General features: G+C 34.4%; 1 pseudogene; it reads right to left on the bottom strand.

The window, feature by feature from the left end:
- Nucleotides 1-2,876: 2,876 nt before the first annotated feature.
- Nucleotides 2,877-3,175, bottom strand: LOC142356537 (cathepsin Z pseudogene; annotated as a pseudogene).
- Between the last annotated feature and the right edge of the window lie 11,111 nt (nucleotides 3,176-14,286).

Here is a 14,286-nt window from a genome sequence, read left to right as displayed (position 1 = left end):
TTTCAAGAATTTGATTAATAACTGAATACTTATTGTGGTTTTTTCTTATAAGTGATTGTTTTTCTGCTTTGATTCTACAAAATTTTGTAAAAATTTACATTTTCTGACATTTTCCCATCTTTCAGTTTCCTTTTACGCTCTTGTCAAATTATTGACATTTCAGGTATCACATTCTGCGCATTGTAAAGAAACATATTTTTGAAAAGATCGGTTGTTCCACGAACAAATTATTTTTTTAACTGCTTCGACTCTGTCTTCTAGAAGACTTTACCTGATTTTTTTTTATTTTCGGTAACTATTTGTCAATCTTTTTCTAGTCCTTTGACAAATTCTAAAAAATTGCAGATGTTAGCATCTTCCTTTGGATGAACAAAAGAACCTGTTTTGCTGATTATGATTAGTTCCTTAAGTTCTTCATGACTTTCATATCAAATCTTTAAAAAAAGTTTACAGATGGTTTTTTAATTTCACATTTTGCTGTTTTGTCGCCAACTTCTTACCGACTCTCGATAAATACAAGCTACTAATAAAATTTACTGATGATTACGAATGGCAAAAATCATCATGTGGCATTTTTTGGTGCATCGCTTATTGTTTTAACGGCCTCGATACCGGTTTTTTCCAAAAGAATTAGTTGTTTTTGAGTTTCGTTCATGTTTTTAGTTATTTGTGTAGTCGAATGAGAAACACTGCATAAATGCAGGTCATAGCGGCTTGCTTTGCTTGTAAGAATTATTTGCTGAAATAATTGATAGCTAAAATTTTTCGTGAATTTGGAATCAAATTTTTTAGGAGGTATAAACAGATGTATTGTGTTGTACTTATTGTTCTACGCCTTCAATACCATTTTTTTGCAAAATGCTTATTTAATTTTTAATTTTTGTTTATTTATCGTTCTTTTTGTAGATGTATGACATATTAAGATTAATGGCAGTTCCCAACGCCTTTTTTGAGAAGTGAACAACCCTCTTCAGTGATTTCGTTGCCATCTATTTCCTTGATGACTTTGAAATTAACAGTTTTCAAAAATTATTAACATAAATGCACTTTCAAACTTCTCCCTTCTTTCTTTTTTTCAATTTTGTTGCCCAACTGCATTATTCAGCTGTTAAATATCACATCATTGGGTTCTAAAGAAAACGCTGTTGACTATATTCTAATTTTTACTGATTATAATTTGTTTCAACGGCTTCGACGCCGTTTCATTGCAAAATTTAACATAAAAATTGTTGTTTTTCGACTGACCTTTTGTTTTGTATTTGTAAACTTGCAACATTTTCTGGAATCTGACAGGTGTCAATGTTTTTATTTTTTAATGAAAATGAAAATGAAAATAAACCTATTTAAAGTTTTGAATTGGTATCCAATGAATTTGAGTGAAATTCTTGTTTTCGAGAAGACGAGCGTTTTTTGTAACTTCGTGCTTTTTGTTCTTTTTGTCTACTTGTTACCGAGTGTCATTAAGGACTAGTCACATGTTTTTCCTAGCAAAAACCAAGCTAGTTTGTTTAAAATATAGGTTTTATTTGAAATTTTAGTTTTCATTTTTTGACTTTTGTTATTATTTAGTTTTCTCTTCAAAAAATTGAGTTTTGAATGTAAATGCTTGTTGTTGTTATTTGATTCTTTTGTTTGTCTTGTCTCGTGGTCTTATTAATGAAAATTCTCATTGGCCCACTAACGCGGCATTATTTACTTTAATAATTGATTTGAGTTGGAGGCAATATTTTATTCATACACCAATTATTGTTAATCAATATATGCGAATTTTTGAAAGTTTTCTATCTCTTCCTCATTTGGTCGACAATCAAGTCAAACTTTTGGATATGCGAGGTCGGAACCTTATGTGCGAACGCACATTACTGAGCCTCCTTGTTGTAGTATATGATGGTTATTTCGCGAGACTCTCGCAAAATTAAATTGGTTATTTTGCAGGACTCCTGTAAAAGTCACACGGCTATCAATCACACGGTGATATAAAAGTCACACATGTAAGAGCAATGAACGGTTGTCGAGTTAGATCTTGCGAGAGTCTTGCAGGATTCTGGTATGAAATATTTACGGTCTTGCAAAAGTCTACTGCAAGTTTCATCGCAGCTCTAATATTATAACTTTTGGATTTTTACTACCCAAGACAAACTCCCACAGTAATCTTTCAAGATCTTGTAAGATTCTTGCAATTAACGCTTATCTTGTAAAAACTTGCAAGACGCTTGCAAATAAAGTTTATCTTGCACGATGCAAGATCCGGACGCTTATCTTGCAGGATCTTACAAGATAGCCGTCTGACAAAATTGATGACAAAATTTGCACTAAACTTGAAGCCATGCAGCTAGCAAAGAAGCTAAAAAGACCCAAGCAGCAGCTATGGCTCCTTTACGGCGGTTATCTTGAAAGAGTCTTTCAAGAATCTTGAAAGATCAAGCGAGACGCTGCGTAAGCCTGCAATATTCTTGCATGATAACCGTCCGATTATGACTGGGTAAGGAAAAATTGCGCTGCAAAACGTATATTTTGGTCGAGTAAAGCTACTGAAATTTGGCACCATTTTTCATGATAATTGGTGACAGCGTGTTAGTTACATAGAGCGGACCTAAAAAATAAAGGTCCCTCGATTTACTTTATGACAGTCCTGTCCAATTTGTGGCGCAATGAAATGTGATAATTTGAACACAACGTGCAACGTGAATTTTTCGAGAAAAACTGCTATAAAATAGTGCTTTGACTCGGCTTTATTTCTGCTTTCTCCCGCAGCTGTAGCAGAAATAAAGCCGAATCAAAGCACTATTTTAAAGCGCTTAATTGGGGTCTAAACTAGCTGTAGCATTTAATAAATTAAGTGAAAGTTTTAGATTATACTGTATGGATTAAATCACCTGTCAGCAACCGCACTTGTTGACCCAAAAGCCCAACATGACCCACAATACTGAGGAATATGTTGGTTTCTGATCACGCTCAGGTAACTCTGTCCGTCAATATTCCTCCAGTCCCATTCCTTGGGAAGCGAGTCAGTCACCCGAGCCCCACTGTGGTACAATTCCCAGGGTCGCTTGTATGTTTTCACCTCTCTGATAAGATCAGGGTCTTTATTCTTAACATAGCCTCCATAAAGATGGGCTAAACTTTCACCAAACAAAACGAGCAGTAAAATAGCAAAACTCGCCGATTTTGTCATTGTTAAACTTGAAGCTGCTAAAACTAGATATGTTATAAAAAGCAGTTAAGAATGATTGATCTATATGTTAAGATTATGCAAACTATGCGCTGAGGTTCAAATTGCTGATGGCGAATTGTTGACAGAAATTTGAAATAGCCGTGATGTTCATTCTTTCATCTCTAATATGGTAGTTTCGATGATTTGAATCGTTTTTGTTCATTGCACCGGATGTTAGCGATGTTGAATAAACTTTCAAACGCTTGCGTGGTATCTTTCATAAGTTTATGGCCTAATAGTTTTGAAGATCAAGGTATGCTAAATGTCAGATTCTGAAACCGTCAGAATTACCACAAAAATTACCACAGATTACATTTTTGCTTTCCCTGGTTCAGGGAAAGGAGAATTGTAATTAAAAATCGAGCCTCTTTGATTAAAAATAATCTCATAATGCTGACAAGACAGTACTGGTCAAAATAGCCCTGGTCTTGATCAATATTTCATATGCAAAAGTCCAAAATTGAATGGATTTACACGGTTGAGCTGCTTATCATAATAACATACAACTAACTAATACTGAGTGTAATTTTAATTAACCAGATGCAACTGGTCGTACCAAAGTTACAATAAAAATAAGGAATTTGCTTTTCCAAACTAAAATCTGCTACTTAAAATCAAGCCATAGTCTTCTCAAGCGAACATTTTCTGTTCGCCCCCCCCCCCCCTCCATTTGCATCCCCACTTACACATGTTATAGCTTTTGTGTGAAGTTCATTCAATTATCTATACAAATATGCACAAGCAGCATTTACAAGTTAATGATGCAGCGAAGTTTTAATTCAAATTTGCTCGTAATCTAAGCAGACAATGAATACTACATTTTTTAAACTTCTTTTCGCTTATCTTTCATAGTATTGTATTACTGACGCTATTTTTTTGACAACCGATAGCAAAAATCCTTCCAATTTTCTGCCGGAGCCAGCAATTAATTGTGACTAAGAAGGGATCCCTATAATTACCACATCGTACAACAGACTCGTTCTACAAGACTGGGAGAGGGCAAAAACGGAAAAGATCCTCTCAAGTTGTCTTTGGATTTAAAGTTAGAGGGCCTTTTTCGAAAAAGTGTTTTTCTTTTCATTTAATAAAAGGTTAAAAATGTTGTGCAGTGGTGGATATGTGTGAGAAAACATTAACGTGGTCAATGTCCAAAAATGCAGAAACTTTTCGTTTCGTGGAAACAAAAACATTTTGAGCATGTGAGTAGCCTAACAAAGTAAGTCCGAGCAGTAAACTAGAACACTTGAGCAGAAATTATTATACCCTATCAGATAGTATCCTTGCAATAAAGTTTTTCGTGGTAGTCTTAACTTTTTCAATTTTCGTCTCCTAAACAAATTGCTTTATAACCAAAAAAGGATGAGAGAGTAAATGAGAGAGCTAAAAAGGATCAGATTCCGCTTCAACGAATAATTGATGCTACTATGTCACGTCATTACCTTGCCGAGTGTGCATTTTTTGGTGATTGCATGATCAATGTGCTCTCCGACACCATTTAAATTTCGAAAAAAAAATATTTTTACGTCTGGACAAAGTTATGGCTCAGCTTTTAGCCTAACCAGAGTCAAGATTGTCTGTTCATTCGAGGCAATTTTCTCACAAAACTATATCGGTCAACCGCAATTCTTCGAGGGAATATTTGACTCCTGAGGAGTCTTTTCATGAACAAAAATTTTTACTGGAGTAACTGTTATCAGCAATAGCTTGTAGTGACTTTGAGTTCCGTGTATAGTGATCAATAACACCATCAAATCATGTATATTCAAAATTTTTGTTTAGTTTCATTGACTGCTTCGGGTTGTTTCCACAAAAATTAGTTGAATAAGGTGCTTGTTTAAGTTACAAATACCAATTTTTTTACGTTTAAAAGCGACAAACCGGATCCCAGAAAATTGGCATACCCCATTTTTATACGTTAAAAACTTAGCACACAAATAATTTTGTGCGTTACCAAGTTCAAGTCCTCGTTCTTGAGGTCCTTGTTCTTAGAATTGGCGGTATTTGTTGTTCTAAAATCCATTACAACTTGTTTCAAATGTTAGAAGTCGTCGGTAGGTTCCCTTTCTTAGATTCAAAATCTTCGGTTTTAAAAATTTTTAAACCAAAGATATTGAATCTAAGAAAAAGAGCCTACCGACGACTTCTAACCTTTGAAACAAGTTGTAACGGATCTTAGAACAGAAAAAACCAAACATAAGAAACCAAACATAGCGACGATTTTACGCACGTTTAAAACCGAACATTTAGACAATTTGACAAAAATATCAAACCTAAGTCATCAAAAATATCAAAAAACTTAAAGAGCTTAAAGCCGAGTATACATTCCAAAGCTAAGACACAGCATATACTGATGATTTTATAATTCTAAAACCAAATATAATGACGGTTTCTCAGATTTGTAATCGAACATATAAATCTACGAAAAAAAAAACAGTCAGAACATTTTGCTCTCACATATAACATAATGGAAAGCTTTAATGTTTGAAATCAAGCATGCCCGATTTAGGAATCATGAAACATATAAACATAAGTAAACAAATAAACCCAAACCAGAAACAGCAAAACTTCTTCTCTTTGAAATCAAAAACACCAATTATAATAACGAGTACATACCGACCCTAAAAACCCAAAGAGACTATTTGTCTTACGTTTAAATGTTAAAATGCGAATATGGAGATATTTTTTAAAACCAATTATAACAAAATGGGGAAACAGAACGCACTGAACCTACTAATCGGAATATACTGACAATTTCACATGTTTGGTACCAAACACATCAACAACTTCTTATAAGCAAAACTGAATACATCAATCAACGCTCAAGCCCAGGTTGCCCGAACGCGGAAAACTTGGTAAGGCCGTAGTACGGCACCGTATAAGTCTTTGATCAAAACCGTACTAAGATCTTGTTAAGTTTTCTACGGGCCGTAGTAAGGCCGTACTAAGATTTCTAAGGTAACGTACTAAGGCCGTACCAAGATTAATAAGGTGCCGTACTAAGACCGTACCAAGATTAATAAGGTTTTAAAGGTGAAATAATAGCTGGAAAATTGTCGGAAAAGGCTCCAGTCAAGTTGAAAAACCGACTTTTTGAGACTTTTCCAGTATGTTCTGGGTGTGTTTCCCTCCTCCTTTCTCATCCGGGCTGGGGACCGGCTACGGCGGAGTTACAAACTAAGGCTATAGGAGAATCGAGCAGAGCACTAGATAAAAAAACTAGGCCCGAAAATTCTCTCCAAAAGAGACAACATTACGGTAAAATAATACATAGAAAATTGTCGGAAAAGGCTCCAATGAAGGTGAAAAACCGACTTTTTGAGACTTTTCCAGCATGTTCTGGGACTCAACTAGGAGACGAACTTTTTTTCTATACAAGCTAAACCAAATGCATCAAATGCATTTATTGTTGCGCATTTGAAGATTCTTCTCAAATCATTCTTGTAAATAGTTTAAACTATCTTATTGTAGATCTGCAAGACGGCTCTTGCTGTTGTGAAGGCCCAAAAGTAACTGACTTTTCAAATGAGCCCAAATTTGAATATAAAATTTTCTTCTGAAACCAGAACGCAAACCAAACCAGATTTAATTGAAACGAACGCAAACCAAACACTTTAATTTTTCTTTTCTTTCCTATAAACTGTGGGCCTGTTTTCAGGTATTTATTCACCAGCTACTGTGGATATTTGGAACTAAATTTTTTTCTGGTTGATTAATGACATGAACTGCAGAAGATATCATTAGACTTCCAAAGTTTTGCACGGCCTCACAAGGGGCGTAACAGGTTTTTGCTATTTCAAACTAATTCAAGGTAAAATTATTGAACGTTATGTGTACCTGCAGAGCAAATTAATGTGTGAAAAAACACTTTGGAAAAATTACAAAACTTGGTACGGCCTTATACGGCGCCGTACTAAGTTTTTTAATTTTTCATAGATGTGAAAAGTGCCAAAAACTATTGAAAAAATGACTTGTATGAGATAATCGTTTTTTTAAAAACCAATTTTAGGAAGGTAGACTTTAGAAATTGGCAATTACATCAACTGGATACGGTGCCGTAGAAAACTTATTACGGCCTTATACGGTGCCGTACAAAGTTTTGTAAGCTTTCTACGGCACCGTATAAGTCTTAGTAAGTTTTCAAAGTTTCGTCTAAGGTGGTCAACCTGGGAGTTTAATACCGAACCCTCCCATAGTTTGTCGTTTGAAACCAAACAAAGCATCTAATATTTACATTTGAAAATAAACAAAAAAAATCAAAAAAAGGAGCAGAACATACCAAACCTGAAAAAATCTACCAGCGAACGATTTTTCTTACTATGAAAAAAGAACATAGAAACATTTTTTTTACCGTTTTAAACCAAATGAAAAACATCTCAGAAACTATACATCCATATTCTAAGAAACGCATAATACCGATAATTTCACACTTTTGGAACACACTGACAATTTTCTATGTTGAAAACTCAACATACCAAAAATGTCTCCCCATTAATACGAAACTCATCAGCATTTTCTTTTGTTTGAAACTAAACAAACAAGCTATTAATTAAATCTGAAACCACACCTATCGATACTTAGAACAAAACCTTCCAAAGTATGATGCAGGTGCCATTACATACGAAATCAATGGTACCGGCTAATTCGTACGTTTGGAAACGAGCTTAAAATTCATTTTTCTTAGTTTAAAACCAAAAATGCCAACAATTTATTGCGTTTAAAATCAAATTCAACAACAATTTCTTACGTTTGGAAATAAATGCAACTATAATCTCCTGTGTTTATAGCAGGAAAAGATCAAGAATGTCTTGCGTTTAAAACCATTCGTCTTTTGTTTGAAACTGTACAACCCATATATTATTTATATTGGAAAACAGCACACTGAAACTCGGAACCAAATATAGCAAACTAAAAGACTAAACATACGGATGAATTCTTATTGTTGAAACCGAACATACGAAACGTAATAAATGTAGCATGCAGACAGTGTCTTGCCTTTCAAACCGAGCAAAGCATCGGTTTCTTTCAACAATACACATCGAGTATACCGACCATTTCTAACGTTTAAAACCAATGTCCCCAAAAATTTCTTTCGTTTAAAACCAAAGATACAAACATTGTGTAACGCTTGAACACTACCATCCTGAACTTAACAACCCAAACACACCAACAATTTCTAACGTTTAAAACCAAATATAACGACCTATGGTTTTAAATCAAATATACAGACATCTTCATTCGTCTTTTAGCGAAAATACCGACAATTTCTGAATTTTATGTCATTTGTTTCTTTCGTTTAATACCGAACCAACTATCGTCCTCCAACATTTGAAACCGAACATGCCGAATTTTAAAAATATTTATATACCGAATCTAACAAATCACAGATGCCGGCAGTTTTTAAACCAAACATACGGAAATTTTCGTACGTTTAAAAACGAACATACTGACAAAATTTTTAAAACCGTATAAATTAACAACCTCCTATATTTAATAAAGTATTTATCGACATTTGTCCACAATAAAAAAAATCCACACTTACCGTCTTTGTTTTGAACTAAAATATTCAGAGAATGTTTTACTTTTTTGAATGAACATACTGGCGATTTTATTAACATTTAAAGCTGATTTTATATCAAAAAATTCATACGTTTTGAACCGAGCATGTCGAAGCTCTCTAACTTTTGAAAACAATCATACCAAGTTTAGGCAACAGAACATACCCAATCTTCATACATATCAAAACGGAATCAGTCATTGATTTCTAATATTTGAACTAATGTTTGTGAAAGAATCATAACGAATATGTGGAAGATAACAATCAACATACAAAATTGAAAAAAGCGACTGACCCTTACTTTTGACACCAAAAATACCGACAGTTATCAACGTTTAAAACCAAACTTGACTCAATGTATTTTCCGGAATAGAATAGACCAAGCTTAAGAGGTCGAAAGAACCCATGGTTTCATAAGTTTAAGAGTGAGCATATCAAAGATTAGTTTCTTTTAAAACCAAAAACTTCACCAATTTCTGTCCTCAAAACGGACATAAGAGATTATAGCTACCAAACCTGGTAATTAAATATACCGATGATTCTTTCTGCATTTGGAATCAATCACGGCGACAATTTCCTATGTCTAAAACCGAGTATACAGACATTTTCATGCTCTTCAAACCGAGCTTCCTGACAAATTCTCAGTTTTAAACTCAGCACAAAAAGTCTTAGAAACAGAACATACCGCTGATTTCTTACATTTGAAACTGAACACAACAAATTTCAGAAACATACTATACCGATTCTAAGAAACCAACCGTTTCCTATATTTTTGAGACCGAACAAGGAGACAACCTGTTACGTTTAAAAACTAAGATTCCAACAATTTCATACGTTTCACTTTTTAAACTCAACCTAATAAATCTGGGAAGCAGAGCATACTGTTAGGGGGTCTGAACAGGAGAAACAAGTGTGAAACGGACCAGTATTGATTTTGAATCATCATCTCTCACTTTCCAGCCTAGTGTACTAGCCATTGCACAAACTCGTCTTAAGACCTCAAGTTTGAGCACCCATTATCCTTCTTGTTCCACTAGGCTTGAACTAGTAGAGCTTCATGACAATCTGTATTAAGCTTATCTTATGCACAACTTTCCATTGGGTTGTTTTCTCTCAACATTTTAACACAAACCGACCATTTCTTACATTATCAAAACAATCATCGATTTTTAACGTTTGAAACAGAGGTTACCCAATCAACGAAACAGAACATATTGAACATAACAATTCAAACCTTTTTACGATTTGTTTCCTTTAAAACCAGACAGACCGACAGCTGCGTTCATTTAAAATCAAACAAACCGACAACTTCTTACGTTTAAAACCGAAATAAGGATGGTTTCCTATATTTAAAAACGAAAATAACGACAATTTTAATAGCCCAAAAACCAAAATTTACAGTCAATTTTTTTTTAGTTTGAAACCGAAAACACCAACGATTTCTACCATTTAAAAACAAACAGATCAAATCTAGCAAACAGAACACGCCACACCGAAGAAACCAAATAAACCGACAATGTTTGAAGTTCGAATCCAAATATACTGACAGTTTCCTACCAAAAAAAAAGATGATTTTAAACGCGAAAAAATCATTATTAATTGTATGAAACTGACGATACCAAACCTTAGAGGCCGAAGATATTGATGATTTGATACGTTTAGGTGCGCGCATACAGAACATTACGTACTTTTCAAACAAAAGAGACCAATCATTTGCTGACGTCTTTAAGACAAACACAGAATATATGGAAATAAACATGCTAGAGCTACCAACGCCGAAGAACTTTTAACGTTCAAAACCCAACATATAGTTATTTTCTTACGTTCAAAACTGAACACACCAAATCATAAAGTAGAACCGAACCAACAAAACGAAGCATAAAAACTTTTTCTCTTTTTTTAAAGATTTAAATCCGAAAATATCGACCATGTCTTCAAAGCAAGCATACAAAACCTAAATAAATAACCTACCAAACCAAAACAACCTACCAAACCAAAACAACTGATGATTCTTTGTGCTTTTGAAATCAAACACCCGGACAATTTCTTACGTTTAAAATCGAATACACTGAGATTTTCGTGCGTTTAAAACCGAGCATACAAACAATTTCTCACTTTTGGAACTCATCTTTCCAAATCCAGCAAGCAAACATACCAACCATTTCCTACGATTGAAATCGAACATACCGAGGTTTGGAAGTGAATCCAGGTTGAGGTTCAGACAGCAATCGTTTCCCATCAGACCGTCTAAAGTGACCTCCGATTAGAAAGTCCCAGACCAAAGTGACGGCTGGTCAGACAAGAGTGCCCTCAAACACCATATCAACGAACCAAATCTAAGAAAAAGACGATACCGATCCTAAGAAACTTGTTCCTTACAGTTAAAACCAAAAATATCGAATATACTGACCATTCTTTATACGTTTTAAAATAAAACATAACGACAATTCTTCTATGTCTAAGAGTGACTGTTTCTGAACTAGGCTTGAAAATTTTCCTGTGGCCTAGAAATTGCCTCCAGATTATCAGCCTGCCTGGGTAAATTGCATGGTGTCTTTTGATAAAGCTCTCCGAATACTGCCTCAAGTAGACACAGTCAGCAGTCGCTGGCGCAAACAATTAGAGGAAAAATGTCACCCATAAAAAACAAAATAATATTTTAAGCAATAATCGCCATTCTTGACCCGAGAAGCGTTCGGACCCGAAAAGCGTGAACTTAATTAATTATTCTTGAATGGTTTAAATTTTTCTAGTTAAACATCCCTGGAATGAAACGGTAACCAGGGGGATATATTTAATCCATTAACTTGAACTTTGCGTCATGAACTGTGACTGCTTTTAAAATAGTTGAAAAAAGCTCCAGGGGTAGACCTATCAAGTCAGTTACTATAACATGCTTGCTACATTTAAGTCTAAAGAAAGAAATTGCCAAATACTTAACGCCATTTTGATTTTATTTTGAAACGGAAGATCCCTATAACTTCAAACGTTTAAAAGCACAGACATACACTTAAAACCAAAAGCTCATCAGAAGATCACATACATTTAAAACAAAAAACACCTTAAATTTCTTACGTCTTCAAAACTTACATAGGGAATCTAAGAAACGTAACCTATCAAACATAAGAATTTAAATGTACCGTTGATTCCTTTTCGCGCCTGGCAATTTTGCATGTTTAGGACCGAATGTTGCTATGTTTTCCTGAGCTTAAAACCAAGCTTCCGGACTATTTGATTTCCTATTTTTCAAAAACATTTCCTATTTTTCAGCTCAAAAAAAACTAAGAAACAGAGCATACTGTTAGGGGGTCTAAGCAGGCAAAAAAAACTAGCGTGAAAGTGGAGCAGTACCGAATTCGAAACACCGTCCTGTACTTGCAAGCCAAGTTTTCTAACCATTTCCCCAATTGGTCTTAAGGTCTCGAAAAGGTCTCTTTGGGAAGTGTTTCATTTTCAATTGGCGTTTTAAAAAAAGTACCAACGATTTTCTTATGTCTCAAAGGGACAACTTTTGTACTATGCTTGACTCAATTTATATGGCCTAGACAATTCACAGCTTGTTCACGTTTCACAGCCTAAAGATAATGCGAGGTATCTTTTGCAGGAGTTCTCTGAATACTGCTTCAAGTAGAAATTGCCAGAAGTCGTCAGAGCACACAATTAGAGAAAGCATGTCACCCATACAAAACAATATAAAGTTCTTAGCGGTGAATGCTGTTCTGAACCCGAGAAGCTTTCCAAACGAGCGAAAATTATTTCTTCTTGATAGTTCTAAATTTTACAAGTTAAACATTTCTGAAACAAGAATCAGATAAAGAATCTGAGAAACTGAGCTTTCTGATAGGGGATCTAAGCAGGAGAAACTAGTCTGAAACCGAACAAGTACTGAATTCGAACCATCATCTCTCACTCGCCAGCCTAGTGTACTAACCATTACACCAACTGGTCTTAAGGTCTCGACTTTGAGCACCTCTTACAACCAATTATGCCTTTTGCTCCACAACGCCTCTGTTCTCTAGCCCAGTATACATTGAAAAAGTAGAACTTTTAGGCAAGTTATGTCAAGCTTATCTTATTTCTGCGCAATTTTTTGTTAGGTTGTTCCCTCTCACCCTTCTAACACGTACCGAACATTTCTTGCATTTAAAGCAGATCCAATAATCGAATTCTAACATTTAGAGCTAAGGATACCATATCAATTAAATACAGCATACCACAGATAACCAACCAAACATAACGACGATTGTTTCCGTTTAAAACCAGACAATTTCTGACGTTTAAAACTGATATAATGATGTAATAGCGTTCGACAAGAGATTTAACTGATCTGCTGTCAAAAAAGTAGTATGCGGCAATATCGTAGAATAGTCGGGAGCTGAACTTTTTCGAAGTTGAATCTGATTTATTAAACAGAGCAACTGAAAAAGGGATAACAATCAGTCGGCTTTTGAGAAGGGTTGAGACCCACTGGGTCGGAACTCGATAGTTTGTGTTGGTTAGAATTAGTTATTTTAATGACAACAATTTTCGACAGTATTTTTACGACAGCATTTTACTCACTGCCAATGGACTTAGAATTTGAAAACGTTCTCTCACATTCTCAATTGGCTACGTTCCTTTAAATCTAGTAGAACGCTTAAAAATTTTCTGATAACAAGATTCAAAAAGCAGCATTCAAGAAAAAGGCTGGTGCTATTACGAACTTTTTTTGCGATTATTTTTTTAAAGTGAATGTTATCAAAATTTTGTTGAATGGTATTGGTAATTTTTCTCTATTAAAAAATGTTTTTGATCCGGAGTTTGCTTTTGAGTAATCTTACAATATGAATTTCAAGTTCAACGTTACAAATGGAATAATAGCAGACTAATAAATTTTGTAGAACAACAAGACTTGGACGAAACTTGAAAGCCATGAAAATAAATGGATTTCAAGCATTGAAATTTTTTTGTCCAAGTACACCTCTATACGTCATGATAAAAAAGACACCAGAGATAAAACTTTAATATATTCTAGTGTTTTTGGAAAAACTCTAGAATGAATTAAAGTTTTATCTCTGGGTTAGACTTCGTGACATAGTGAGAGATAATTAAAAACAATGGATTTTAAGTAAGGATAAATTTTGTTCACTTTGCAAAAACACGTCCAATAAAAAAAATTTGGCAGATTCTTTCGGATAAAAAATAATTGGGAGAGGTCTGTGTTGTTTGCAGCACTACAGCAAAATAACTTGTTAATAGGCATCTAACACAGCGGATTCAATAGAACGAAAAATCAACGATCAAACCTGTTTTAGATAAAAAAGAGTTTGTAGTTGCATTTATGTGTAAAAACCTGTTATAAATTTAATGAAAGTGTTAAATTCTCTATGTTTTCTTTTTTCCTCTTATTTTATCAGTAAAAGTTAAACATAAATCTTATCAGCTTTATGAGATAAAATAATTGAATCGGTGAAATAAGAAACTCATAGTGGTCGTGATGACAAAACGTTACCGAGACACACACACACACATATATATA

The sequence above is a fragment of the Convolutriloba macropyga genome, unplaced genomic scaffold (assembly GCF_964194025.1).
Source record: "Convolutriloba macropyga unplaced genomic scaffold, txConMacr16.3 SCAFFOLD_5150, whole genome shotgun sequence".
Taxonomy (NCBI): domain Eukaryota; kingdom Metazoa; phylum Xenacoelomorpha; order Acoela; family Convolutidae; genus Convolutriloba; species Convolutriloba macropyga.
The sequence above is the reverse complement of the archived record's forward strand: the minus strand, read 5'-3'. Positions and strand labels throughout refer to the sequence as shown.